General features: G+C 46.6%; 1 pseudogene; it reads right to left on the bottom strand.

Moving 5' to 3' along the window:
- Positions 1–3,594: 3,594 nt before the first annotated feature.
- LOC146869384 (proteasome subunit beta type-11-like) lies at positions 3,595–4,406 on the bottom strand (annotated as a pseudogene).
- Between the last annotated feature and the right edge of the window lie 23,199 nt (positions 4,407–27,605).

The raw sequence follows: 27,605 nt of genomic DNA on the forward strand, positions 1-27,605 counted from the left end.
GAATCAGAACCTATTAAGCAATGAACTCCGACTGAAATGCAGTTCACAACAGGCTGCCAAAGATTAATGGACGCTTTTCGCCCACTGATCGCTGTTTTCAAGCATTAAAGAGGAGAAAAGTCTGCAGAAATAATGTTAATGTAATGGCCTGGCCAAGGGTCTTTAGCTACAGTGTCAAATGAAAAATCTAAACATTAAAATACAATTTAAGCAAGGTTAAAATAATGATTCATTATTTGTCATAAAACCTTTCACTATTCATGCAACGCTATGTTTATTTCGCCATGTTCTCAAAGGTGCGGTTGTTTACAGTGTAATAAATGTTTAGCAGAATTCCAAATATTTTGCAACTGTTTTTAAAGTCTAGGATTTTGAATCTTAAAGTGCCTTCTAATGAAGCACACAGATAATAAATGTGTTTTGTACAATAATGTTCAACTATGCAGAAAAGTATTGTGCTTCCAGTAAAGCGCACATTGGAGTGTATGCTTTTCAGGCTGCTCTGGAGAGACAGCTTTTGTGTAAAGTCATGTTCTGGCAGCAGGAAGTGCTGGGGCTGACTCCAAGCTGGATCACCTAAACTTTGGCACAATGAAGTATGAGATCCCCCTGAAGCAGCAATAGGGGTCAGACATAGATCAGGCATGGTCTAGAAAATTCCTTTACTTGAAAAACAGAAAAAGTAATCTCCCTTTAGCCCTGCATCCACCAAATGACAATACTCAGGAAGACCTATTGGCATCTCCTTGTTAAACAAAAAGGTTCATGGCATTTCTAAAGGTGCCCCCAAGCGTTTTCCTCCTCCCTTCAGTGTCGGGGTCCCTCCCTCCAGCTGCAGAAATGCAGACAATGCATTTCCACTGTCTCTGGGGTACAGGGAGATATCCTCGCCCTCATCATGAACCATGCTAAAACAGGAGGGTCTCACTTTGTTTTGTAATTAATACCGCAATGAAATCTTTAAGGGTACACATCAAAAGAATCTCCATTTTGATGCATTCGATGTTTGTATTTCTAACTTTTTATATTCTCCCACAATGCTTTGGTCATGACGTCATCGCTTCATTCAAGCACAGCCTAAAGCTCCCAATATTACCCTATATATATATCAACCATTACTTTCCACTTAAACCCCTTGACCTGATCTTCTGTCCTTGCTGGAGTGGTCTAGCAGTAGCCTAGTAGTGGACAGACTGTTCGCCTGATTCTAGGGCCTCTCAAAAAGTAACTAATATAGCACGTCCTCACATGCAAATAATGATGTCTCTTTTTGCAGTTCGGCATCCTCTGAGTGCATGCTACCTCAAAAGCATACTCTATGTTACTAAAACCCTTCATGGCAAATGCTGACCTTGTCTCAAAACTCCTGGTTTCTTTGAATGCCTTTCTCCTCACAGTCCATCCTGTGCGGGCTCCTCTCTTTGAGTACAGCCTACCCTACGCCATGTGTATGTTCATCTGAATCCCTTTTATTGTATTGTACTTCATCTTAAAGATCATAACCTGTTATTCTTTGAAAGTCATACCCTGCAACCTAGCAATCCCTAATCTCTCCTAGCTGATCTGCTAATCTCATCAACCGTCTGCATAAACCCATGTACTCCCAACCCCCATTAATGATCACATCTAACTCCTACTAATTGAATACACCACAAATAGACAGTAGTGGATGCATGGAATGGTCACCCGCAGAGCACAAGTCAAATCCCAGTAGTGAACCCCAACAAATAACCACTGGATTCATCATGAACCTTGTGTTCAGGCAAAGTGCGCTGCCCAGAGTAGAACACTTCAACGCCCCTTCAGGGGTAGTAAGCACTTTATAAATGCAATCCCAATCTGCCTGGATACTGATATCAAAGCCGAGGAGGAGCCTCGCTGATCAATGAGATGTGGAGGCTTGATGGCAAAACCGGGCTGCAACTGACCCCACCACAGTCTGCACAGCCATGGTTTGTACTTGCGGTGCAAGAGCAAAGACTGGCTGCTGGTTGCAGGGTCTGTGGAGATGCAGAATACAGGAACATTAGAAGGAAGGTATATGCATGAATTCCTGCATACATAGCAGAACCTTGATGACCTGTTCTGAGGTGTTTGGATGCGCCTTGCTGCTGTGTCCCAACCTAGTCCCGTCTGAGGAAGGTGCGTCCCTCTGCCCATGGAATGAGACTGCTCAGGGTCGGATTGGTAAGACGGGCACTCAGGCAATGGGCCAGTATCGGAAATGCAGCTGTGGGCTGCTTTTTTGGGCAGCGGGTTGGCCGCTTTGGGCTGTCTGTGCTGTTCAGATGCCGCCAGTGGCTCAGTGGGGGCTTGAACGGCCTTACTGGAGGCATATGGGCTTCTATTACCCCCCTCTTACCAGGGAGGTGACACTCTCAGCCTGTTACTGGGCCAGCCCATTAATGAATGCAGAGTTGGCAGGGTGCCTGAGAAGAGGCCTCAGTTATATTCAGGTGTGGTTCACTAGTGTGAACTCATCAGTGCACAGAGTGCAGGCAACATTTGCATTTTTTGATCACAGTGAAGTCCAGAAAGCATGCCTCTGTTAGAGTAACACCCCCTCCTTCTTTTCATAAAACTTAAATCACTGACGCAGTATTTATCGGAAAGGCACAAGCCGCAAATATGGGCCCGGGCTGATTTGTTTATCCCAATCGAACCCTAACCCTGCTGCCTTCCTTCTGGAGAAGTGAGTCCTGACGCTACTGGCCCTGCCTGGCCCAACTCACCCTTTTCTCCTGCCCACGGGCACTGGCTTTACATGGCCCTGGTCTTGTGGCTGTGATTATCGAGCATAGTATGGGGTAATGATACAACTCCTACAGCGCTGCTTGCCATTCCTTACATTGGCATGCCATAGTTCAGTGGCTTACTGTTCCTGCCACGGATCAGCAAAACCAACTGGGCTTTTCATCCTTGAATAAAAACAAGCACAACTGATTGAGCCCTAAGAAAAATATCTTATTCAAAACAGTGCCTATCAGATAGAATGGCATCAGGCACTATATAAAAAAATAATTATTAATGCATATACATATTTTTACATTTATAATCATGAAGCATTATACTAAAAAGCCCCTGCGGTGTTAGATTGCACTCCTGATTGGATGTGTTCATCTTAAACGCCTGCATGATGATAGAAGACAGAATTAAAATGCGGCGCCTGCTCGTGGAAGCTGCTGCCAATTAATACCAATTAACAGAGTTCAACCCGTTATTAGAAAAAATAGAACTGTAAGACCTGGCAGAATTTAACAAAATGCTGCCGTCAGGTTTGTGTGCGGTTGACAGAAGAGAAAAGTGAGGCTTTTTTGGGAAAAAAAACATATATTGGCACGGTGACCATGAGGTGGCAGCCTGGCTTCCGCCACCTATTGTTGTTCGAAAATGCCCTCTCCTGTGACGTCATCCAAAACGGTGGGGCCCCCGGAAGAATGAGGTGTGTGCGTGGTAGAAAAAACTCGCTCCCTCACTCCCGTTCTTCGACAGACAAGTCCTTGACGAGAAGGCCACAGAATGTTCATAGAAGGGCCCCTCCGAGAGCCCCCCCTCCTCCCCCCACTTCTCTGCTGGCCATCCTTCCGCACCCCTCTAGCCTTCATCTTCTTTACCATTGGAGTCCCGTTGGCGTTCCTCACCAGGGACCTGTGTGCCGTCCTCTCATGCATCCAGTCCGTAATAGGAAAGGAAGAGACGTCCCGACGGCCAACTTTCATCCAGCCCCTTTCCTGCACGTGGTAGAGGTCCACATTGCCTCCGGAGTAGGCGTCGCGGTGCGTGGCGTGAGTGACGGCTCTCTGTGCCAGGTCATAGGCTTCTGGGATAGACATCTCGTAGTGGTAGCCGGAATCCAACACGCCGTAGGCATAGGGTGACCCCGAGCCCACTGAAAACAGATGCCCTTTCAGACGGCTGCCATCACTGTACACATAGTAGAGCGCGGGGCCAGTGCGGTCCCAGCCGCACAGCGTGGAGGCCACGCACACGTCCGTGCCCCGGTAACGGTACAGCATGGTCGACCAGAGCTTGGCTGCGCCAGCCACTGTTGGCCGGTGCCCGTGGCGCAGCTCGTAGAGGCGGCACTCTCGCGCCAGCACCCGCACCCAGGTGGCGCAGTCCGCAGAGCTGCCGGAGGTAGTGGCTAGCAGGTGACTGTGTACGGGATGGACCTTCTCTGCGAACGGACAGGCCACCAGGGGGCCACAGGAGGCGCGGGTATCTGCAGCCACGATCACCCCGTGCTGGAAGGTGAAAGCCAGCGTGGTGGTGCCGTGTGTGGACTCAAGGCGGCAGCCTGGGGGGACATGGAGGCCCCTGCAGGCCGTAGGCAGCCATGCATCTCTAGGGCTGATAGCTGCTGGACCCCGGGGTTCACTGAGCCCACACACTGCCTGTAGGGCCATGGTGCTCCAGCGCCAGTGTGACGAGGTCGCCGTGGCCCTTGTGGTTTATGCCTCACACTGCCCTGCTCTTGTAATGTGGGTCCCCCCCCCTCACTGAACACACCCACCGACACGGCTGCTAGAGGCCCCGTGCCCCACGCATCCATCAACATGGCAGGTAATGGCTTTGGATTGAACATCACCAACACCTTGGACGCTTCCAAGTCCGGGTCACGCGTAGGGATACAATTCCAGGCGTCACGCTCAGTGAGTTCCAGGCGTCACGCTCAGTGAGTTCCAGGCGTCACGCTTAGAGGTAGCATTTCACGCAGCCAAACGCTACGTTAGAATGAATCTTCACTATTTAGAAAGCTGTGATATCATTGTCCCTGCATCTCCCCACTCCCTCTTACCTAACACTTCACGACTGTCAGTGCTTCTCCCAGGAGTAAGATAGGTATAGGAATTCAGAGGCAGTATGGAACATTAAATAACACTTGATAGCAACAATGCCCTGTCGGTGACTTACATTAGTAAAAAGAGAATCACTTCATTTAGAGGGAACTAAAGGAGGGGCACACTTGCTTACATTTTAAGATACACGCCGTGGTGGCCTCTTGGCTCCAGGTCAGGCCCAGACCCTTAAGGTGCCCTCAAGCAGGGGTTTCCAGTCAGCTGTGCCGTGTGCAGGTGTTCTCAGATAAGAAACCACTCCTCCTGGCTAGCATAGTCCAGTTCCTCCCCCGTCGCAAAGTAAAAAGAAAAACACACACACACACATTCTCTCTCTCTCTCTCTCCCTCTCTCTCTCTCTCTCACTCTCTCTCTCTCTCTCTCTCTCACCAATCAAACTGGAGGAAACAGTGCTTTGCAATGTGCTGTTTTGTTGGGTGCAATTGGTTGAAAGTTTATTCGTTGTCTAGTTTCACAATTGCTTACCTGTGTACATTTGCAACATGACTCTGATCTCGGAAGATCTCTGTGGATGTGCTAAAAGATCTAAAGGGGGGGGGGGGGCAATTGTCCATTGCTCCAGCGGAACATAGCATTTGCACCATGTGCACCACATCTCGGGTAGGGGACTTATGATGCAGTGTTGTGTATCCTACATCGAAGTCCCAGACAGTACAAACGCAATGGGTCCTTTTGGGCACTTCTCAGCCCTTCAGTGGGGAGAGCTTGTAGGCCTTTCTCCACAGCGGCACAGGTACAAAGGGCCTGTGCCCCTTGACTAAACTCTACCTGATACTACTGTCAACCTGTTGAACTCATTGGGCACCAAGTATAACATGGCTCAGGTGTCTGATCTACATCCAGCTGTAGAATGGAAATCCAATTCTCTCAACCGTCCCTGGTGTCCATATGATTAACCATCACTGCATCCTTTCCGGGCTTACAGAAACCTTACCTTCAAACAAGATACCGTTCTGTGCATGGGGCATGTTTAGTTCTACAATGCCTTGAAAAAGGGACAATTGGAAATTTCACCTAAATAGTGGACCTGCATTCCTGGCCTACTGATACAATGGGGTACACTGTAAGTACTCACTCGGCGGAATCATGTCACTGATCCCCCAGCTTTGAAGAGCCTGGCTTTCTGTTATTAGCTTCCGACTGAAACCTGCGCACCGCCCACAAATTCGAACGCATGCCCTCCTCACTCCCCAGAAGTTGCATCATTACCAGTCAACATTAGTATCAAAACAAACCTTGGAAAAAACTATGTTCACAGATCTGTTATATCCTTGCAAATGAGAAGTTCGTTTACTTTACGAGGTTCTGGATCTGTGTCATCGTGGGAGAACGCACTTTCTTTGAGCTGGTGCCCTTCGGGCCAAAGCTAGTTTAATGGTTTGTGATTGATATGTAGTATAACTTCTAAATCTTTTTTTTTATTCCGGTTTTAGAGTTTCTATAATGTTTTTATTCAGGTTGAATACAGTAAATTAAAAGTTAGCATAGCATGTTATTTAAGACGTAATGATTTATTGAAGTATCAATGTTTTCTCAAACAATCTTTTCACCTCTTACATTTAAAGTATTTGAGAAGAGTCTTATGGTGGTCAAATCTCCTGCTGTCACAGGTGCGGAACTGTACCATCCCACTACGATCCTAGGTACACTAGGCGGAGGTCACTCAGGAATGGGAGGGTTGACACATTGAGCATGTTCTGATAGTCTGTCAATTTAGCAGTCTGATAGTCAGTCTGACAGGTGGTCAGTCCATACCTTGTCCACCACATTATTCTTTAGGCTAGGGCTTTGGGGCACGTGGAGGACTTTGGAATTCTACCAGCCAACAAGCAACTTTACCTACTTGCCCGTTGACCCTCATGAAGGGGAAGGTCAAAAACCAGGATTATAAATTGATTTTTCTATAGCTGGGTGATATACAAAGAGGTGTTTTTTACCCTGTCCCCTGGACACCATCTAGGGGGAGCCGCTGAGTTCAGTGCCCCTGACGCTGATCCTGTTATCAGTGGTCTGAGGGTTCATAGAGGTAGTAGCAGGAACAGAGAGCAAACCTGATTCAAGCGTCTAGGCGACCTTTTTACTGTGTGTCGTTTCCCCCCCCTGCACCTATACCCTCAGCAGCAAAGAGGCCATCTGCCATATTGATACTCTCTGTGAGATACCAACGCCGTGTAATAACTGCTTCTATGTTAGGTTTAGAGGAATTTATAACTTAGAAATCGGTTGATTTTCCAAGGATGCTTGTGGTCCTGTAAGGGTAATTTTAGCAGTGGCCTAACAGCATCATGGACCCAGCAGGCACCAGACCAGATGCCAGAAAAGAATTTGCAGAGCTTTGTGACGTGTTTTGCTGCCTTCTTTGGACATGAACCCCTTGGATAGCATTGGGCTTACGCATGTCTAAGACCTGTTTGAACTGTGATTCCGGCACCTACTGTAAGTGATTCAATAATGATCAAGAGCTATTTGTATCCTCCACTTGCTAACGGGCTGTGGAGGGACTAAATTAGATGCCTGCGGATTGATCTGCCCTTTTCTCCTAGAGGTCCTCCATGATGACACCTAGATCTGGAGGGGGGAGGGAGGGATTGGTCCTTGGGCGGGAGGCAAATGAATCCAAGGGTAAAGCAGAAGGTTGCTCATGTAGCACAGTAAATATACTTATAAACATTACTGTTTCAAGGCGCCTGCAGTGCCCAGCTTCATCCTCACAGTTACATATTTAAAAAATGCTTAAAAACATTATGCGTTTCAAAACATGCTGCATCTGATGCTGTTTATTTTGCTTGGTAACCGGCTTTTTAACCTCTTGACCACTTTATATTTTGCTCCTTAAATCACAGTATAATTTCACTCTAGAGACTCTAGCGTTGTATCTGCCGTTTAGCGTCCCCAACTTCGACTCCATCCTTTTCCAAGAAGTGACATAAGCTGTGTCTTGTTCGACATTTGGGGACCCATTAGGATGGCGGATGGACCTGAGTCGGCCCGCCATCCTCGCAGTGTTGGGACTGGCCGCCAGACGTGCGGCGGTCCCTCACCGTTAATTAGGATGCGACCGCCACCCTGGCGGTCGCATCCTGCATATTTGACATTGCGGCGGCTGCTGCTTACAGCAGCACCCGCCGAAAAACCAAAATGGCATGTTGTGCAATTGCATGTACGACGTGGCAGGCACCGCGCAGTGCCTTCCACCTTGTGCATGCAAATGAAGTGCATCCCCCACCCCGGGGGCCCGCATAGGGCCCCCAACAGACATCCCCGCCAGCCTTTCCATGGCGGCAAAGCCGCCATGGAAAGGCCTTCACAACACACCATCCTAATATCGATGGCGGTGCCTGCTAAGCACTGCCACCATATTAGGTGATTTTTCCATGCGGCTTCGCTGGCTCGGTGGTGGCGAACGTCACAACATCATAATGAGCCCCCCATCATGATGGTGTAAAGTTCATTTACACGTCTCAGGTGGAGCTCTGACAACTTTCGATTCACCCAAGTTACAAGGGCTGTAACAATGTGTTGTGATCTCATGTACACTTCATTCCAGGATTACCTCACTGGAATGTAGAATGTCAAAATGTGCTTTGGAAGTAGCAGATTCTATATTGGTCAGTTACCTGTTGGACTGCTGAGGCTGTGACTAATAAATACAGATCAAGAAGTATTTCTGTCTATTGACTAATTACAATATACCTCACTACAATTTGGCAACGATTTAGCCATAGCCAAGGACCTACGCTACAAAGAAGCTCTGCCACAAGAGAGAGAAGGTGTATACATCGTGCTTGGGAAGACAATCAGGCCAGTATATATCTTTTTCAGGACTATCATCCAAGCGCTGCATTATCAGTAGTTTCCTACTCCTCACGTTATTGACACCGGAGAAGGAAAAAAAGTTACCGCGTTTAAGTTGAACAAAAAGGAAGCTGTGCCTGTCGGAAGAAACATTTAAAAGTTACACGCTAGACTGATTGTGTCTGAAACTGCTAAAGTTCATTTCGCATTGTTGAAGGAAATATTTTCTATTGAGGAAAACACAGTAAAGAAAATAACATTTTGAATGTTGTTATTCAAATATTGAGCGTAACGAAAAACAAATCCTCGAGGGCACTGTGCGTGGTTCTGCTCGTGAGGAATTACGAAATACGAGCACACTGAGAAATCTACTCCTGACGCGAGCGCACTGCGCGTGCCTCCGTTTAGTCAGAGCGTGATTTTTCTCGAGCACACTAGACAATTTACATTTGAGCGCGTTCTCAAGTACAGTCAAGCGCGTTTTAAAAAAATAAAGATAAGGAAGATCTTGAATCCTTCTTACCTTATAAACACCTTCCTGATTAAAGCGTCTTTTCGTTCAAGCTGAACTTCAGTTTTGGTACGTAGTACGTGCGTTTACAAAGGAAGTCTCAGTTCTGCTCTACAACTAGAACGCCAACCTACTTTGTAAAGAAAGGTTCCAGGAAGTTGTTTTTAACAACCAGTACGTTCATCCAATGGATTTTGGAGCAGTGCAAGGAAAAATTACAGTTCATTGAAACAAAGTACAAAGTTAAAGATTGTCTAGCAGTGCTTCTTTTCACAGTTTTAAAGGACAGCTCTTTCATACAAAGTGCACAGCCATGGATCATACACCATTCCATATAATTACAAGAAGAAATTAAGTTAAGTTACACAAGCTTGCACGTCCGTGATGTGCACACGCAGTCCAAGGTAACAGTTTATTAAAGCGAAATTTGCACGTCCGTGATGTGCACATGGAGTCCAAGGACATAGTTTATCAAGGAAAAACTGGCACGTCTGTGATGTGCACACATAGTCAAAATTATTAGTTCATCTAATAGCATCTACAATATATTATTTAAGTAAACATATTAGCGAGCTGACACTTCTGTGATACGATCACGCATTAATGTGTAGTTGATTATATGTTTACTGGTTACCATGCCTGTCATATGTTTGTACATCATGCTTCAGCACCCATGATACACACATGGTATCAAATGTATTATCTATTGTCACATTTTTAAAGTCTAGCTGTTCATTATTAACATTAGATTTAGTTTGATATATATTTTTTTGTTGTAAAGTTAATTGGCATGGCTACCATGCAGAATGTGAATGCTCCACCACCCTTTCTTCAAACTTCGGGTGATCCTCCTGTATCTTGGAGAAATTGGTACATGGCTTTTACAAAGTATTTGGGAGCCATTGGAGGTAATAGGTATCGTCCAGAACGCAAAAGGGTTTTATTAGAACATAATTTGGGTTTTGAAGGGCAATCTATCTAGGAACATCTCCCACCGTGTCCCATCCAACAGGACCAAGAAGAATTAGATGAATATGAATTGGCGGCTAAAAAATTGGTAAAACAATTTGAGGCGCAACCAAGTTTGATTGTTAACAGGCATACGTTTTTTACTAGGGAGCAATTGCAAGATGAATCTATTGACGCATATGTTGCTGTGTTACGTATGTTGGCTGCGGAATGAGAATTTGAAGATTTTACTGATCAACTTATTCATGATCTGATAGTTGTACGCTGTTGGGACAAAAAAGTCCAAGAGAGACTCCTCACCATGAGAAATCTTAACTTATTAGAAACCATTGATATAGTCTAAGGTATTGAGGTTTCACGGAAGGCTTCAAAGGAGCTTGCTCGTAAAGACAATAGTAGTGTGTCTGTAGTGAATGAGAATACAGTTTTAAAACAAAACAATAATTTAAAAAAATACTAAAAAGAAAGAGTTCAAAGGTGGATTTTTCTCACAGAAAAACATTTGTTTTAAGTGTGGCTATCCTAACCATGGTCCTAATGGTCGGCCTTGTCCTGCAGAGAATGTAAAATGCAAGTTATGTAGCAAAATTGGGCATTTTGCAAAAGTGTGCCAGTCGCCCAGAGACAAAGTCAACACAGTTCCAGATGGAGATTTGTGTGACAGTTCGGATGAAGAACAAAGCTGTTTGAGAGGTGTGAGGGACATGGTTGTCGTTGTACAGGATGAGGAGTCTAATTGTGTAGACCCTTATGAAACCATTGATGTGGATGGTAACATTTTAAGACTTCTCATTGATTCTGGTGCCAGAATGACAATGGTGACTGAAGAACTGTTTGCTGAGAACTGGCGGAAACTAGAGTTCTTTGCACCCGACAGAAATCCTGTAACTTGTTTAAGTCTAATGCCTTGCAGTTGTGGTGCATACTGTCATGAAAGTTTCCTGTTTTTTTGTGTGCCACGCATAGATGCTATTGTCTGTGGTAGTGAGTGATACATGTGAGCGGGATGTGAGTGACTGTTAGTCTTTGTATTAGTGCATGTGCTTGTGTAGTAACCATAGTGAAGTTTTTAGTTTGGTCACACAGTAGTCAGTAGAATTCCGGCACATACATTTTTTATTGTGTCTCACTACTTTTTTCACAATGCCATACTGATTCTGATGAATTTTGTTTGAAGTTTTTATGTATTCATTGGTTATGATGCCTAATATATGAGTGTCACTTTAATGGGTGTTATTTTGGCATGTGTATTTTGCTTTATGTCGCACAGTGAATTCTCCTGTATGTGGTTGTGTTGTGTTTGTCTTTATTTATTTATTTATTTATAACACATTTATCGAGCGCCTGGTTACACCACAAACGGTGTGTCCCCGCGCTATGACACAGGAGAAAGAAAATAGCAGTGAGGAGATGCTAATAAGAACTCCATAGTGGTGGCGCCTTCCATAATTATATTCGGTCTGGCGGCATCAAGGGGGGAGCCGGATTTTATTCCTCTGGCTGTGTCCTTAAGTACGTCTAGGCTGTGTACGGTGAATTCGTCCAATATGCCTCCTACATGGTATTTGTTGTTGGCATGAATAGTATTAGTACCAAGTCTTGCCTCTGTAGGAAAAGTATCATAAATGTTCTTAACCTTAGAGGCAAAGAACTCCGCAATTTTGTCACAGTTCTCTTTGGAGGTAGGAGTTTCATCCGGCTCCTTCTGAGTTCTTAGCGACTTCAATATCGTGAATAGTTCTTTAGGAGCATTCTTAGCTCCATTAATTTTCTCCGTGTAGTAAGTGCCTCTGGTTTTCATGATTAGTGAGTGGTATTGTTTGAGTTCATATTTGTATTCCTCTCTCGCTTTGGTACAATAATTCTTCCTCCATATACGTTCCAGCTTTTTACATTTCTTTTTAACTACGGCTAGTTCATTATTGAACCATGGTGCAGTTGTACCCCTCCTTTTAGGGATTCTGGTGTTCCATGGCGCTATTTCATTTAGTGTCTCGGAGATCCACGAATCTAGTTGGTCATTTGCACGATTAGTGTCCCTGTCCCATGTAGGTTCCCTTTCTATTAGAGCTTGCGAGAAGGAAGTGGGATTACATTTTTTCCAGTTCCTAGTAGTTATTTTCTGGTGGGGTTGTTTAGGGAGTTTTCTGTGTGTAGGTAAGGAGAAAGGCACTAGGTAGTGGTCTGACCATGGGATAGGACAAGGAAGTCCCACCATTACATCTTCGCAATTAGTGAAAATGGGGTCTAGTAGGTGTCCTTTTTGGTGGGTATGTGTAGTGACCCTTTGGGCTAGATTTAGTGTAAGTAGGTCTTTACACAAGAGGTTTATACCCTCGTCCTGTTTGTTGTCAAAGTGTATGTTTAAGTCGCCTAACACCATAAATTTGTTGTGTCTGAGGGCAGGTTGCACTATTGTATCCACTAGACTTGATATGAACTTGGTGACTGGGCCCGGTGGTCTGTATATTAAGATACCACTTAGTGTAGTGCCATCTAATGTTGACAGCGTGTATGAAAGGGCTTCACAGTCATCAATACCAACTTGTTGCACGTCACATGTCATATTGACTTTAAGGATTATGGCAATACCTCCTCCATTCCGTCCCGAGCGGTCCTGTCTAACTATCTTGTAGTCAACGTTAAAGGCATCCAGAACATCTGGGGTGGAACTCTCGTTAAGCCATGTTTCAGTAAGGAATAGGGCATCTAGTTTATGTTCCTCAAGTAGATCTTTAATTTCATATTTGTGTTTGGCCAATGATCTGCAGTTAAGCAGGGCCAAACGCCACACGTGAATATTATTAATCTGTGTCTCTGGCCTGAAGTTGGCTTGGCAGTGCCCACACTTCAAAGTGTCTTTGTCTACATTTAGCCTATGTTTGCATGTAAGGTTCAGTGGTTTGGATAACATGAGTAGCTCTTCCCTGGTGTAGATAATCCTATCTCTGGGAGTTGCGGGACCAGGGGACCAGGCCCCTGGGCCCGTACCGGCGCGGACGGGCGCAGACGGGCTTGCCTTAGGCGCGCCCGCTGCGCGCGTCCGCTGCGCGGTCGCCTACACATGTGTTTAAGTAGAGGAGTCAGGTTAGCTCCTCCCCTCCTCCCACCCAGGAAATACGTCAGCTAGCTCGGCCGTGCCCTCCACACAATCGGCACAAGCCGTGATGGATCGGGGCGGGCGGAGCTGTAGCGGTAGGCCAGGTGAGCTGCAGTAAACAGTACAGATGACAAACACTTTAAAACGCGCTAACTCGTGAAACTGACAGAGTGTATCGGCGCAGTTTAAAAGCAATGTAAGAGCAGTTTTAAAGCAGTCACAGTAAAAATAGCGATGTGCTTTAAAATCAGAAAGGATTAAAACATTAAAACACGTACTCTCGCTGAAATTCTATCTCCTAGTGTCCGCTGCGCGGTCGCCTACACATGTGTTTAAGTAGAGGAGTCAGGTTAGCTCCTCCCCTCCTCCCACCCAGGAAATACGTCAGCTAGCTCGGCCGCGCCCTCCACACAATCGGCACAAGCCGTGATGGACCGGGGCGGGCGGAGCTGTAGCGGTAGGCCAGGTGAGCTGCAGTAAACAGTACAGATGACGAACACTTTAAAACGCGCTAACTCGTGAAACTGACAGAGTGTATCGGCGCAGTTTAAAAGCAATGTAAGAGCAGTTTAAAAGCAGTCACAGTAAAAATAGCGATGTGCTTTAAAATCAGAAAGGATTAAAACATTAAAACACGTACTCTCGCTGAAATTCTATCTCCTAGTGTCAGCGTGCGTCCTCCTGAGTGCATCCAGATCTCCTTGAAAGATGTTCACAGTGTGGATTGTAGGTCACAGCTATGTCTTCATGATTTGTGCCGCGTGGCACCAAGCATGACCGGAACAGCGTCGAGCCACCTGACACGCTACACGGCGACGTCCCGTTCAGAAGAGGTCGCCAAAATGGCACTCTACTCCACTGTTTGCCATTCCACTCTTTGCCCTTCCACTCTATCACACTCCACACTACCTTCCTCTACGCCACTAACTTTTAATCATGTGAAACAGCAGCTACGCTGGTGTACAACATGGCGAAAACACATTGGCAAAGCCAATAGCTCTTGCATAGACGAGACCTATTGGCTTTTCCAATGCTTGTTAGTTTTAATGCCTATCATGGGAAAATATAATTCTCACTGGCTCAAGGAAATGGCACAACTGCAATGTAGAAGGCTAAAGAATGGAAAAGAATATTGGCAAAGTAAAGCACTGGCACACCAGAGCTAGCACTGAAGTATTCTTCTCACTAGGAGTATGCATGACATGCATGTGATTAGGGTGAATACAGTCATTCACAGTGCAATAGAGTCAATGGCTCATGTGGGCTGACCCATTGTTCATGCTGGCTTTACACTTCAGTAGATGGACGCAAAATGGGCAGGTTACTTCACTTCCACATTGTATCCATTCTAGAAGGATGAATGTGGAAGTGTGATTGAACACACAGGCTTGCTCCATCACTTTTCAGATGGAAGAACACATTGTTCTTTTAAAATATTTAAAATAACGAAAAATTTATTTTGGATCATTTAATCATTTAATGTATATTGATCATGTTTTTTGTATACTTAGCCTTTTTGATACTATTAAATTGTTTCTTACAGAGATTGATCTGGGTTTTTGTTCTTCTTTTTGTTTGCCCATATTTTCAACAGTTGCCTAAGTAGTTATATATACAATAGTAACCCATTAAGTGCCACCATAGTAGAGTGCAGTAATTACTGGGTGCACCATTTTCACCTGATTCCTCTCTCCAACTTCTAGAATGAAGATTTAACTCCTTAACCGCGGCGCACATTCCGCCGCGGGAGTTCTAATGAGTGGGCGGGCCGCGTCGGCCAACGGACGTGCGCAGCACTAGCGAGGTAGTGCTCGTGATGGCCTTTGGCCGACGCGAGCACGGAACGGGTTAAGCGCAATTTATGCATGGTTTCAATAGTCTGGCACTTTTTGCATTTTATTGGGCCAGTGCGATCAGACGATAAGCATTAAATATGTGCATTGTTGGATATGTGTGAGCTGTCTGTTCTGTCTCATATATTGATTTAGAAGTCAATGTATATTATTTTTTAGCAGAAAGGGCTGTTGGAAACATGTTGGTGCCCAAATAAATGGCGTGTCTCCACTATGCTCTTTGTGTTCCAAAAGAGGTTATGTTAGGGTTTAGTGTTGTTGGGGTCATGTTGGGTCAATCAATCAATCAATCAGGCGTTTGTTGAGCTCGACTACTCACCCGTAAGAGTCTCAAGGCGCTGGGGGTGGGGGGGGTGCAGGTTCCAGTCCATCAAAGAGGGGGTCTGTCGAAGAGCCAGGTATTGAGGTTTTTTGCAAAGATGGGGAGCGATGTTGTCTGTCTGAGGTGGAGCGGAAGGGCGTTCCAGGCTGTGGCCGCGAGGAAGGAGAAGGAGCGGTCAGTAGGTTATCTTCTGTTTTAAGTATACTATTAGACAATACTGTGGGTCTTTTCCCAGACTGATACAAGGATTCCAGTGCCCAATAAGCCTGTCTCTCCCAGGATCACTTCATACAGATATAGCCAGTTCTCATTGTCGTCATAAAACGTTGGTCGTCCAACCTACTATTAACATAGATAAAGAGAAAGGCCATGGGTGTGGTTTCAGGTTTGTACCTGGGAGGCAACACCCTTGAATATTTTCCTAGTTGGGTCATGCTTGGCAGGGCCAGTTGGGACCTTCTGATTGGGATCATACATGTTAGATGAAGACACTCCACTTCTGTGTACTGTCTTGGATGATGAGTCAATCCCCAACAGTGTCAGAGATTTGTGCCCCTGTCGGGCCTTGGGTGTGGTGCTTAGGGCACAGTGCTTCAGCAGCGAAAGCTGGTTCTTCAGTTCTCTGAAGTATAATGTACTAGGGTGAAAATCAGAATGCAAACATGTACAGGTGCTCACAGTTCCTTAGCATACAGAATATTACTTCTTATTGCTGCTTTGTGCAATGTTAGTCCTAAGCATTGTAAATAAAGAGCGCTCTGATAACATGCAAGTTTGTTAACACGCTTATTGGAGCCACAGCTGTGTGTATGTGATCATAGAATTGGAACATGCATGTCGGCACCACTGCATGTTATACTTTATTCTGGGATGGCTCACTTCTCGGAATATGCATGTTACTCCTTTCTTTTCAATACAACTGCATGTTATACCTCATTTTCGGATAGCTGACTTCTTGGAATGTGCATCTCACCCCTTTATTTTCAGTACTACTGCATGTTGTACCTCGTTCTGGGATGGCTTACTGTCTGAACCATGGATGCCAACCCTTATTTCAGTGCTACCACGTTACACCTCATTATAAGATGGCTCACTTATGGGAATGTGCATGCCATCCACTTTGTTATCAGTTCTACCGCATGTTATACCTTATTCTGAAGTGGTTCGCTTTTTGGAATGTGCATGTCAGTCCTTTATTTCAGTGCTGTCGCTTGTTACACCTCGTCCATAGATGGCTCATGTTTTAGAATGTACATGTCAAAGCTTTATTTAAGTGCTACCGTGTGTTATACCTCATTCTGAGAAGGTTTCCATCTATTTTTTAAGTTATGAGCTTTTTTGTATTGTCCCCATCTTACAGCCAGCATTGTCAGAGACACAGATGAGATAATTTTTACCAGCATGCTTTCAGAATCTTCTAACAGTGGTATATGACACATAAGTGCACAAAAGCCAGGACCCCAGTCCTAGTATCAGGATAGCTAATGGTAGTAGGTGGTGCTGCTGTCCCATTACAGTGATACACCGAGCTTTGTTGCTCGGCATGCAATTGTCAGTGCCCTACAAGATCACTATTCATGATGTGCCAAGAAGCGTAGCTCCAGATGCAGAAGCATGAAGGTGCAAGGATCAGCACCTGCTCACCTACAAATAGTCACTCCACATTTACATCCACCCACATACCAAAAGAATACCCATAAACCTCATAGACAAAGTGCCCATTATTCCCTCCATAGACACACAAACTGACCGTTGCTCACCTTTGCACAAATAATCCTCAAACCACAGACTTTATCTTTTCACCCACATTCTCCATCCACAGACATCTACTCATCCATCCACACAAATTCAGCAATCATCCAAACATAACTTCATGGGCCATCAAGCTTCCCATTCACCCAACTGCCCACCAACTTACCGTACCATCCTACCACCCATTCTTCTATCCACGCCCACACTGATTCAGCCATTCACTTCCCACTTACCCATCCATATTTAACCAGTCACCACCTCAGCCATCCATACACTTTCCGATCCACACAATCATACTGAAGCATGCCCTTCAAATAGGTATGGGTATTTGCACTGTTGCGGCAGACTCTGCTGTGCCTGCTATATTCAGGAAGCTTGTCTTGCTGATGTAGTGCTAGATCTTTTCTGTCAGCGAGGAATGCCTGTACTGCTGTTACTATGCTGTACCTGCTCCTAAGGGAGGGACACTTGCACAGCTGCTGTCCAGCTGCACCTGTTATATGAGGGATGCTTACACTGCTGATTGTGTGCTGTACCAATTATACGGGGTAGGAAAACTTGCAACTGCTGTTCTATTGTCTCAGAACCATTAGGCACACATGCCATGGTGTAACAGCCTGTTGGTATCCAAGGGGTATTGGTTCTATGTAGGCGACCTTGCGTGTGAGCATCCAGTTAAGGTCCCCATACTCTTGGAAGATCTGCAGGACTGGACTTATGCCACTTCTCAGAGAAAAAGACAGGATATTTGTGCATGGTTTGGGGTTCTGGAAGGGCCACCAGGGGTACATAAAAACCAATGTTTGTATTAATCTCATTAGTAGCTTTTAATATAGCAGTGTGCCTTTATTAAATCATTTACAATCATCAGCTCTAAAATACCTTTGGCATATTTTCATTTTGCAGTTTCTGCTTTAAGTTTATATTTAGGTTGTCTGGTTTTAGGTTTAAACCTATAACAACTGACAAAACTCCACCGAAAGGAAAATAGCCCTCACCAGTGTAAACATATAAACACTGAAAAAACACCTACATAACCACAAACTAAATGGCATTCAAAGAAAGGAAAAGGAGAGGGAAAGAGTCATTTTTTTTCTTCCTGAAGTGGCCAATACAATCTAACTTTGTTATACGAGCTAGCAGCAAGAAAGACTGGGCTAAAATTATTCTGCTTGAGTTTTGTTGGATGTCACTAAAATATTGTTTTTTCTTCATTTTGCTTTTTTCAGTTTTGTGGACATTGGTCTAAAGATGCAGGGTTTAGAAGCATGTTTTAGGTATTGTTTAAATCATTTTATAATCTGCAGAGGATCAGGAAATATCAAAATCATATTTGATATTTTGGCTGCATTTGATTTTTTCACTGATAGGTAAAATGGCTGGTTTCATAAGTATTGTTCCCAATATGCGCCATCACATTTACCCACAGAGAATGGGTAAAAAACCTTGATATATCAGCTCCCAGTTTCTAGTGAGTCAGTATTGATAGTAGGTGAATTGCCATCACCTCAGGCTGTAAACTTTCAATGCAAGGTATAGTGACAAGTATATATGAAAAGAGTGCTATCACCAATCACCTGGGATACTGGTAAAAACATGACAGGATGGAACATGGAAGGCAGTGTCACTTGGAATGCTGCTGTAAAAAAGTTCTTTCCAATGTCAACAAAGATTGGAGTGAAATTGTTTGTATTTGCAGTGATTCAGCTACGAATATGAAAAAGTTGTGTGATGACCTGTCAAAATCGATACCTGAGCTGAAGTGCCTCCCTGTAAGAGATCCTCACCACTTGTTAGATGGTCTGCTGAAAGGATCTTTAAAATCTTCAGAGTGAATGAAGAATGTTAATGGCTTTTTAGTCAATTCTGGTGCACTATTTTGTTGTGCGCGGGAACTAAAACGCACCATTTTTGCATTTTGTGCTTTGTGTTGCATCAAATAAAGAGTCATCCCAACTGTGTCCCTTAGCTGATGGTTCTCATTCCAAGGGGCTGTGGATGCCATATTATCCATGCGGCAACCGTTTACAGAATGTTTGCTGAGTGATGATGCCAATGGCAAGAAATGTGAGGATCTTTGATCACATATTGATAGTGGTGTGAAACAAAGTACACTCTACTGCATCTTAGATTTTTAGAATTTTACAGGAAAACATAACTCCTTTAGAGTAGGCTCTGTGTCACCTTTAGTGACTTTGGCACTGCAACATGTTCTATGTTAGAGTGCTTGCCACTTGGTAAACAAAGCAATGTTGAAGAGCAATTCAGGAACTTTTATTTTACAATGTATGAGAAATGGCTTGCAATGATGCATAGAAATGTCCCTTCACCAACCACGGCATTTGAAGTCAATGAACCCTCAGTGTTGTACTCTGTACAAATTCTAGATCCCTTCGGTAAAGGAGATTTTTCTCTGCAGTTGTAAAAGTGCTGCTTCATTTTTGACTGTTTCAATAACTCTGAGGGTATAAGCGCTAAGGGTGGGCGGAATTTGCGAAAGTGCCTTTCGTAAAATATCGCGAAACTGCAAAAAATCTCCGCGATCACCCAAAATTTCACGTGATCGCGGAGATTTTGTGCTGATTAATGCGTTACTGAATTTGACCTTCAACTCGGGCACCTGCTTTATTTATATCTGTAAGTGTTTCCTGTTGAGGTTTAATTTTTGTGACAGGAGCATCGTGCCACTAGGAATCCTGCCCTGCATACAAGAAGATGCCACAGTTTTGTGCAATACTCAACTGGAGTACTTTCTACTGGCTAATCAGTAAGTGCTACGTCGGTGGGTAATGAAATGTATAGTGCTTTTCCTACACTACAGCTGCGTAAAGGGACAGAAGAGTTGTCTCCAGCGACCATGTGTGTCTGTAACTTTTGCCACCGCGCCGATGGGCGCCGGGGTCCCTCGAGTGAGCGGTCCATCATAGTGGGGAAAGGGCGGGAAGGCGTTGCACACCACTGGTGTGTGGGCTGGGGCCAAACGGCAGGGCTTCTATGCAGTTAACATGTCTCTTGTTTATAAAGGGTCAGAGACCGACCAGAGCAGCAGATGAGGAGACAGAACCTCCTGGTGTCAGGAACTACACGGGGATTGCGCGCGAGAAACTCATGGATGCACAGACCTCCATCAAGGATTACAGCAAATTGTTGACGGTAGATATGGGGAGAAAGCACACCTGCCTAGCCTCCACCGTGCTCACGAATCTTTTGTGCTGATTAATGCATTACTGAAAGTGACCTTCAACTCGGGCACCTGCTTTAAATCTGTTTGTGCTTCCTGTTGAGGTTTAAAATGACAGGAGTATCGTGCCAGAATGAATCCTGCCCTGCATATTTCCGTTCCCCCGCAGATCGGGAAGTTTCGAAATTTTTGCGTTCCGCACGGAACACGAAAATGGCAAAATTTCACAATTTACGTGAGCGGAACTGAATTTGTCGCCCACCCTTAATAAGCGCTCAGTTCAACACAAATGTTGCAGAACCTGCCCAGAGAATCGCAATCTTCAAGTGCACCAGTACTGGCATGGAAAGCTAAGTCAGTGGCCAGAGTTAGCAAATTGTGTACTGGCTGTTTTGGTGTTGCCTGTCTCAAGTGCCAATGCTGAGAGGGCCTTTTCACAGAAAAAAGTTTACATGGGAAGCAAAAAGCGAGCGCAAATTACCAAAGACTCACTGAAGAATTATTGTATGGTGGACTACACTGAAAGAAACACGTAGTGATAGATTCCTTACCTTACCCCCAGGTGTCAGACTGGATCTGGAAAGTTTTCATCAGCAGTACCCCTGCGCGTCGGTAGGCACCGTCGTGCGGCTCCGCATGCGTTGTTGGCGTCGTTGGTGCCAGGATGATGTCGCTGGAGCTACTTAGACGTGCCCACATGCGCTGACGTCAGTTCTTTCTTTTCTGTTCCAGTAAGCGCAGATCCGGGAAGAGCTGGTACCTCCAGTCATTTTTTGACTGAGTTTTTTTAGGCCTTTTGTTTCCTTTTTTCTCGAGTCGATCGACTCCTGGTGTCGTAGGGGTGCCCGGGTTTAAGAACTGTGGGGACTGTCACCGCATGATGTCGGTGATGGTCCCACACCGCGTGTCTCTCTACTACCTTGGGCGCGACCACGACTCCAAGTCGTGCCCCGACTGCCAGGCCATGGCGCGGAAGACTTTGCGGGAGCGGTCCAGAAAGTTGCTGGAATTCCGGCAGTCGGCTCTGCGCCGCTCAAGGTCCCTGTCCCGTGGGAGGTCGAGGGACCGGTAGCGGAGTCGTCACCACCATTCTTCTGGAGCTAACTCTTCGCACTCGGGTCGGGTAAGTCGAAACATTCCAAAAAGAAGTCGAAGAAGCATAATCGCTCCTCGACTTCCCCTCGCCTGTCGCACGACGTGGCTGAGGGTGCAGGTGGTGCCACCCCCGCAGCTCCGGCGGAGCCTGCGACATCGCCGCTGGTCTAACCACCCTTCCCGGGTCTGTCGGCGACGCCTGCCCAGGTGCAAGAGTTTCTTGCTGCCATGGCCTGATTCTTTGGGCCGTCTGGCCCCGCCGGTGCGCCTTTGGGCCCCACAGGCCTGAATGGGGGTCCTGTCCTTCCATCGCCGGCGACTCTGCCCCGGCGTCACCGGTAGCTCCGGCACCGCAGCACGCCCTGGGATCCGGAATCGGACCCCGGTCGACGCTGGTTGACCTTATAACACCTCCACCGACGTCGACCCCACCGGCACCACCTCCGACGTCGCCCGCTCCTCGAGACGACGTCGTCCCAAGTTTCATTCCGACGCCGATGGGGCCATTTTTTCCTACGTCCGTTCTCCGTATTTTCAGCCTGTTCCACAGACTTCGGAGGAAGGGGAGGACTGGGAGGGGTCTGAGGACCCTCTCGCACAAGACTGTGCTTATGACCCAGACTGGGCAGAGCATTTGGGGGATGCCAGTGGTCTTGACACCTCACCTGAACTTGGCCTGCTGTTTTCTCCTACCGTGGCCACGGAGGAGGGAGCCAGTTACATAGTGTTGTTGCGTAGGGTGGCCGAGGCCCTCCAGCTCAAACTCCCTACAGTGGCCATCAGGACTAACCTCCTGACAGAAGTGCTCCAGCCGGCAGCGACCTCTTTGGAGCCCATTCTGCCCTTTAATGAAGCACTGTCTGACGTTCTTTTGGGCACCTGGTCCAGGCCCAATGCAGGGGCTCCTGTGGACGGGAACGTGGCCCGACACCATCGCCCGGCTCCAGGCAACCCCCTCTTCCTCTCCCAATACCCCACTCCTGAGAGCTTGGTTGTCCAAGCCTCTGCGTCCCAGAGCTGTTTCCCTTCTGCACCTCCAGATAGGGAATCCAAGAAGCTGGAACAGCTTGGCAAGAAGCTGTTTTCATCTGCCAGCTTAGGGCTGCGGTCGGTGAACACCACATGCCTCTTGGGCCATTATTCCCACTCTGTGTGGGACGCGTTTTCCTAGCTGTCCGGAGGAGGCCCAGACAGTACTCGGCCAAGCTATTGCTGCTGGGAGAGACGCATCTAAGTTCACCATCCGTTGTGGGCTTGACACTGCCAACTCACTGGGCAGGGCGATTTCCACGACGGTGGCGCTTAGGCCCCACGCCTGGCTGAGAACAACTGGCTTCTCTGGGGATGTCCAGAACAATCTGATGGACGTGCCCTTTGATGGCATTTGCCTTTTTGGCAGTAAGGCAGATAGTGCCCTGGAGCGCTTTAAGGACTCATGGCCAACGGCCAAGTCCTTGGGTCTGTTGGCCACTCGGCCTCCTCCACCTTCTGCCTTTCGTAGCCACGGAAGGGGTGCCCACAACGTAGCAGCAACAACAGCGCAGCCACGGACGTGGGAACCGTCGAGGCGGTTCAGGGGGACAGCGAGCGGGTCAGTCCACCTCCACTCCCGCAGCATCCACTGCGAAGCCTTCCTAGTCCGACCTTTCAGGCCCATCAAACCACAGTGGGCGGCAGAATTCGCCATCATCTCCCCCACTGGTGCAACATCACTTTGGACAAGTGGGTGCAGCAAATTGTCCAAAGGGGCTTCTCCCTCCCCTTCGAGACTTCCCTTCCAGCCATGCCACCTCAATACCACCGCATGTCGGGGGACCATCTTGCGCTTCTTCAGTAGGAAGTCACAGCCCTCTTAGCCAAGGGGGCCATCGAGCGCGTTCTGGGCCAGAAGTAGGTCGTGGTTGTTATTCCCACTACTTTCTGGTCCCCAAGAAGGACAAGGGTCTGCGTCCTATCTTAGACCTTCGGAACGTCAATCGCTTCCACCGGAAGGAGAAGTTCAAGATGCTAACACTTGCTCAGGTCTTGTCTGCCCTAGACCCGCAAGATTGGATGGTAGCGTTGGACTTGCAGGACGCTTACTTTCATACTCCCGTCCTGCCAGCCCACCGGCGTTACCTGCGGTTCACGGTAGGCCACGAGCATTTTCAGTCCACCGTGCTCCCTTTTGGCCTTACCAGCGCCCCTCAGGTGCTCACGAAAGTGATGGCGTTGGTCGCAGCTCATCTGCGCAGATCAGGGGTCCCAGTCTTCCCCATCTCGACGACTGGTTGTTGAAGGCGGGCTCGCCCCAGGCAGTCATCTCCCACCTCCAGACTACGGCTGACCTCCTGCAGTTGCTGGGGTTCTCCATCAACGTGCTGAAGTCTCACCTGATCCCCTATCAGAAGCTCCTCTTCATTGGAGCGGTTCTGGATTCAGCGCAGTGCCGGGTTTATCCTCCCGAGGAGCGTGTCCGGCATCTTCAGGCTATGATTCCCATCTTTCAGCCTTTATCCCGGGTTTCGGTCAGGATGACCCTCCGGCTACTGGGCCTGATGGCCTCCTGCATCCTGTTGGTGGATCATGACAGATGGCATATGCGGGCTCTGCAGTGGGACCTGAAGTTCCAGTGGGCACAACATCAGGGCAACCTGTCCGATCACGTCCAGATCTCGGAGGGCACTGCACAAAAAATTGCAGTGGTGGCTCGCGAACCGCGATTGGGTCAATGGCAGATCCCTCTCCTTTCCCCAACCGGAACACACAGTTGGGACGGATGCGTCTCTTCTGCGCTGGGGCGGCCACATGGGAGAGGTGGAGATCAGAGGACTCTGTTCTCCGGCGGAGTCCCGGCTCCATATTAACCTTCTGGAGCTTCGGGTGATCCGACTTGCACTGAAGGCATTCCTTCCCTCTGTCAAGGGGAAAGTAGTGCAGGTGTTCACGGACAACACCACCGCCATGTGGTACTGCAACAAACAGGGCAGGGTGGGGTCGTGGACCCTATGTCAGGAGGCTCTGCACCTCTGGACATGGCTAGATCATCAGGGCATTTTCCTGGTGGCTCAACACCTGGCAGGTTCTCTGAACGCTAGGGCGGACGAACTCAGCCGCCGGTGCATGATGGATCATGAATGGCGTCTACACTCGGACGTGGCGCAAGGTCTCTTTCATCAGTGGGGAGAGCCTTGGTTAGATCTATTCGCCACCGAAGAGATGTCATCAGTTCTGCGCGTTGGAATTTCCAAGGCGGCACTAGCTAGGCAACGCTTTTCGTCACGAGTGGAGCTGCGGTCTACTATACGCCTTTCCGCCTATACCACTTCTGCCCAGAGTGCTGAAGAAGATCAAGCACGACCGGGCCCAAGTCATTCTTGTGGCTCCGGACTGGGCTCGAAGAGTATGGTATCCCGAGCTACTCAGCATGGCTATCGATTCCCCGATCCGACTGCCTCTTCGGAGGATCTTCTGTCACAGCAACAGGCGACGGTTTTCCACCCAAACATGTCCAGCCTCCACCTCCTTGCGTGGAGATTGAGCGGCGGCAGTTGACGTCTTTTGACCTGCCTCCCGAAGTTTGTCAAGTAATCTTGGCAGCCAGGCATCCCTCCACTAAGACGTCTACGCCTCCTGTTGGAAAAAGTTTGTGGCATGGTGCACAGCAAAGGCTGTGGATCCCCTTTCTGCCCCTCTTTCAGAGGTCCTTCTATTCCTCCTTTCTTTGGCCCAGCAGGGCTCTGCTCTGGGCACTATCAAGGGCTATCTCTCGGCCATTTCAGCCTTTTTACGGCTTCCAGATCAGCCTTCCCTTTTCAAGTCCCTTGTTGTAAATAGATTCTTAAAAGGCATTACTCATCTTTTCCCTCATGTTCCTTTCATAATGCCTCAGTGGGACTTGAACCTGGTTCTGACATATCTGATGTGTGCTCCCTTTGAGCCGCTTCACAACTGTCCTCTTCGTCTTTTCACTTTAAAGACAGCTTTCCTGGTGACCATCACCTCAGCCAGAAGAGTAAGTGAGCTCCAGGCTCTTTCTTCTAAACCTCCTTTTCTCTCTGTCCATCCGGACAAAGTGGTTCTAAGGACTCGTCCATCTTTTCTGCCGAAGTTTGTGACTGCCTTTCACATCGGATGACACTGAAGACGCTTTGATTGCCAACAATATTCAAAAGGAATCTGTGGTCCTAAATGATAATGATCCCATTATTAATCTTTCCAGCTATACCTTGTCAAAAGAAGAAAACAATATTCTTTCCAAGGGACTATCTTTTGTGCCTACCCAAAGAACGGATCCGTTCTTGGTGAAACTTGAACTTATGCAGTTTTTCAGAAAGGTTAGACTGAAGTATTTCTTTGCACAAAGAGAACCTTGTATTCGCTCTATTGCGGCAACACCTTTCAAACCTGACTCTGTTTTTACACCTTCCATACAGACTATGAGCCACAAAATAGTGGCCTTTGAGCAAATTGTTACACAAGAGGTTTTGTCTATATTGGACAAACCTAGATTTGTCCCCTATAATATCCCAGTAAGAGAAAAACTGGCCCTACAGTCCCTTAAGAACAATGAGCAAATAATTATCAAGGCTGCCGATAAAGGGGGTTCAATCGTAATACAAAATCGGAATGACTACATTGATGAGATCCAAAGACAACTCAATGATCGTGATAGTTATCAACCAATCACAAAGGATCCTACATCTGAAATAAAAATTTTGATAGACTCCCTACTGGCACATGCCCTTGAATTAGGCTTCCTGAGCATCCCAGAGTCCAAATTTCTCTCTAAAACTAACCCTAGAATCCCCACAATCTACACATTGCCAAAGGTCCATAAGAACCTAGACAAGCCACCCGGACGACCAATTATATCGGGGTGTGGCTCTGTGTTAGAACCCCTTAATCAATATATTGATTACTTTTTACAGCCATTTGTGACTGTTACTAAATCTTATGTTCGGGATTCTACACAGATGATCCAGTTCATAGAGGATCATCCTTTTGACAAGGAGAAACAACTCTTAGTAACCCTAGACGTGTCATCCTTATACACGAGCATTCCTCAGCACGAGGCACTTGCGGTAGTGCAAGAGGTGCTCAATGCAAGACCTGCTCCTCACAGAATCCCTACGGATTTTCTAACAGCAATGTTAGACATCGCAATGACCAAAAATTATTTTGTTTTTCAGAACCAATATTTTTTCCAATGCAAGGGCGTTGCTATGGGTGCGACCTATGCGCCGTCCCTGGCGAATCTCTACATGGACAATTTTGAGTGGACCTTTCTGTACGATGAGAGTAACCCATACAGAGACAGCATCGATATGTGGAAAAGATATATCGACGATGTCTTTATGATCTGGACCGGCTCAACTACAACTTTGAGGGCATTTTTTGAATGGCTAAATGAAAGATCAAACGACATAAAATTCACAATGAGTGAGAACAGCGAAACTATTAGTTTCCTAGACCTCAATGTGAAAACGACGGAAGGGGTACTCTATACTGGACTCTATAGAAAACCTATTGAGAGAAATGCTCTCCTCAGTTATAATTCTAATCATCCCCGCAGTCTTCGAGATAACCTGCCCTATGGGCAGTTCCTAAGACTGCGCCGTAACTGTACCCAGAGAATAGATTACTTTGAGGAAGCATCAGTTTTAACACAAAGGCTAAGGGACAGAGGCTATCCTAGTACACTCCTGAAACGGGCCAAAAAGAGAGCTTGGTATTGCGCACGAGAGACTCTATTAGAGACCAAAAAAAGTGAAAAGGTGAATGATAGATTGGTTTGCGTTACAACCTTTAACCCAGACAGCCAAGCCATCAAGAAAACAATAGCCAAATATTGGAACTTGGTGGCTACAGAAATTGGAACTGCTGAATTACCACTTTTTGCTTTCAAACGTGGCAAGAGTATAAAAGATGCTGTGGTTAATGCCTACCTTCAGAGTCCCCCCAAACTAGACTTACGCTCACAATTATCATTACCACCGATCTTGGGCCATAAAAAATGTGGCAGCTGTAAAGCTTGCATGTCCACGATAGAGGGCCCCACATTTGTTTACGATGCAAAAAGCTACACACGACCTACATTTACCAACTGCAATAGCAACAACGTTATTTATGCAATCTATTGCCCATGCAATAAAGTGTATGTAGGGCAAACTACACAAAAAATTAAGT

The sequence above is a fragment of the Triturus cristatus genome, chromosome 1_1 (assembly GCF_964204655.1).
Source record: "Triturus cristatus chromosome 1_1, aTriCri1.1, whole genome shotgun sequence".
Classification (NCBI taxonomy): domain Eukaryota; kingdom Metazoa; phylum Chordata; class Amphibia; order Caudata; family Salamandridae; genus Triturus; species Triturus cristatus.